General features: G+C 42.1%; 1 non-coding gene across 1 annotated transcript; it reads right to left on the bottom strand.

Annotated features, from left to right (window-relative positions):
• Positions 1–1,241: 1,241 nt before the first annotated feature.
• On the bottom strand, positions 1,242–1,314 carry TRNAR-CCG (transfer RNA arginine (anticodon CCG)). The gene has a single exon. It is a non-coding gene; the product is annotated as a tRNA-Arg (tRNA).
• Positions 1,315–3,174: the final 1,860 nt, after the last annotated feature.

Raw genomic sequence — 3,174 nt, 5'->3', positions numbered from 1 at the left:
GTTCCAAGTATAGCCAGCAAAAAACCTTCATCAGCTCAGTATAACTTTTCACTCAAAATGACATCGGCCTCTGGTCTGTCACCTCTAATGAGGTGAATGAACTTAGAACCTATTATACAGAGTAAAGTAAGTTAGATGGAGAAAAAGAAATATTGTATATTAACACATATATATGTAATCTAGAGAGATGGTATGGATGAACCTATTTGCAGGGCAGCAAAGAAGACCCAGACATAAAGAATAGCCTTTTGGACACAATGGGGGGAAGGAGAGGGTGGGGCTATTTGAAGGAGCAGCAGTGAAACATATTCATTACCATAGGTGAAATAGACAGCCAGCAGGAGTTTGCTGTGTGATGTGGGGAACCCAAAGCCGGTGCTGTGACACCCTAGAGGGGAGGGATGGAGAGGGAAGGAGGAGGGAGGGGGGAGGGAGGGGACAGATGTATACCTAAGGCCGATTCACAGTGATGTATGGCAGAAACCAATACAATATTGTAAAGCAATTATTCTCCAATTAAAAATAAAATTTAAAAGACAAAAACAAAGAAAATGTGCACGAGGGGCTCACCCTCCGGGCACTGATCAGAGTCCAGGATCTTATGATAATTTTGTAAAAATCAAAACTCTACACATTTCCATGGTAAACATGGCCTCTCCAGCATCCTTCATAGATGGTGCTGGACTCTTGTTGAGGGTGTCCTTGTCATCAAGCTCTAATCCTGTGAATGTCCTCCCAGACAACATCTGTGACAAGCTCTTTGAACAAGGTCTGGAAGGCAAACGTGAGGACCGACCCTTTCCTGTGCTGTCTTCTCCACAAGCCCTCCCATCCTCAACCTGTTCCCTTCCCCGTCCCGCCTCTGCGAGCCTAGTATAAGCATGGTGATAAGGCCGAGCTCCACTGTCTCTCATCGTCCACTTTGTCAAGGCCGTCAGTGTTCTCCAAGTCCACCAGCCCTTTCTCATCCCTCATCTTAACTTAAACCATCGTCAGCATTTTTCCTCTTGCTTTCAAAACAAACACCACCCTCTCTTCATTTTCCTCCTGACTCACTGGATGCTGCTTTCTCCACCGACTCAGTCCCTGTCATTTTTCCACCTCATGTGCTGAAGTGTTTCAGAACTCACACTTAGATCTCTTCTGGTCTTTTTTATTTTTTAGTATTTATTTGTTTTTTTTGGCCATGACGGGTCTTAGTTGCAGCTTTTGAACACTTAGTTGTTATGTGTGGGATCTAGTTCCCTGACCAGGGATTGAACCTGGGCCCTCTGCATTCGGAGTGCAGAGTCTTAGCCAGTGGACCACCAAGGAAGTCCCTCAGTTTCTTTTAGACAGGTATCCTTATATCTTGAGAGACTCTGTTTCTGGATTAATATCTTGCTGTCCTTCAAGTCTCTCTTACAGGACATAGTATTTAGATCTCTCCAGGCTCTGCTATTTATTCAACAACCATCTGTGCAACCTATTAAGTGCTGAATAGAATAGGAATCAAATTATGTCAAATTACTAAGCAAATATCTGATTATAGCTGTTGTAAAGGCATCCCAGGGACACTCTACTCTGGCAGTAAGAAGAAACACTGACAAACTGGTGGATGTCAGGGGCTGGACTGCATGATGAAGGACACTTAGAATAGGGCTTTCATTCATTAAACCAACAAAAATTTAGTATCTACTAATATAGGACACTGCATGTCAATTGAGCATTTTATAAGGCTAACAGGCAGAAGGATCTAGAAACTCAAAGCATAAGTGGTATTTGTAAGAGCATCCATTTCATGGAGGAACACGTCTTTGGTGAATTACTGTAAAGAAACTATTTACTGGCAACATGTCACTGCATTTCTCCAGGAGACATCAGCAGTAACTAGAGAAGAAGTAGACAGAGATAGCAGAGAGACATTTCTTCTTTATTTGTCACGACAAATGGGAGAAATAAACCAAACTGACAAAAAGTAGATTCAGTGCAGTGATGAGCAGTTTGGAGAAGATATGCTTTCAGATATATAAATCTGAGCCTTCTAAGCTCATATGAAAACTACAATTTGTTATCAGTTAATATTTACTGTTTAAAGTTTTAGGTAGGGGAGGAAGCAAATTGCATCCTTTGTTCATAAAACTGAATGACCACTTTCAACCCCCCAAAGGGGAATGTTTGACAGATGATGTTTAAAGTAATTTCCTGGAGTCAATGCTGACATGAGAGGGAGCTTTGCAGGATCCCTCTTTGAGGGAAGGTGGTCACTATGGGGAGGAAGAGAGTTGCCTTCCTCTCTTGGGATGCGGGGATGGAGAGAAGAGACAGGATGAGGAAGACAAACAGGCTAACCCAGATAACAGGCAGAAAATTAGGATAGTCAACAGTGCTATAAGATCGCACAGAGCATGGTGGGGATGGACCCGCTGAACTGAGACGACATCTCAGCTAGCACTGATGGAGCATCTTCAGTGCATGAAAAAGCATCCTGGAATACTCGAGAGATGCCAAGGTGGGCTAGACACTGTCCCAGCCCCTGACATGCTGATGATAAATAGGGAAGGGAAGGACGCTCACGGATCATTTTATTTTTAAAAGTTATTTCATGAACCATTTTAATACAAAGCCAACTCTGGTCCATGCTAATAAAAATACATAAGATACGTTATTATGTACAATAAACATAAGACATATATGTATATGATTATATACAGTAAGTTCCCTACATACAAATGAGTTCCATTCTGAGAGCATGTTTGTGAGTCCAACAAAGTTAGTCTAGGTACCCAACTAATACAATCAGTTATATAGTACTCTACTATAGTAGGTTGATAATACTTTTCACACAAATAATACGTAAAAACAAACACAAAAAATAAACAGTTAAAATCTTACAGGGCAGCACCTTGAAAGGTACAGTAATATAGTGCAACAGCCTGCATACAGCGGCTGCATTGAATGAACAGGCAGGAAGAGTTACTGAGGGAGGAGGAAGACGAGGTGGGAGATGGTAGAGCTGAAGGGCTGTCAGCAGCAGGAGACGGAGGCCAAGCTGCAATGTCGCTACGCCTGACGCTGATAGAATGCACGTCCGCATCTTTGAGAGTTTGCAACTTGAAGGTTCATAGGTAGGAGACTTAGTGCATGTATATAAATTTAAAATAGTGTTAAATATCCATGTGGGAACTTTGCATT

Source organism: Ovis aries, chromosome 11 (assembly GCF_016772045.2).
Source record: "Ovis aries strain OAR_USU_Benz2616 breed Rambouillet chromosome 11, ARS-UI_Ramb_v3.0, whole genome shotgun sequence".
NCBI lineage: Eukaryota > Metazoa > Chordata > Mammalia > Artiodactyla > Bovidae > Ovis > Ovis aries.
Note: the sequence above shows the minus strand (reverse complement) of the source record. Positions and strands in the feature narration are given on the sequence as shown.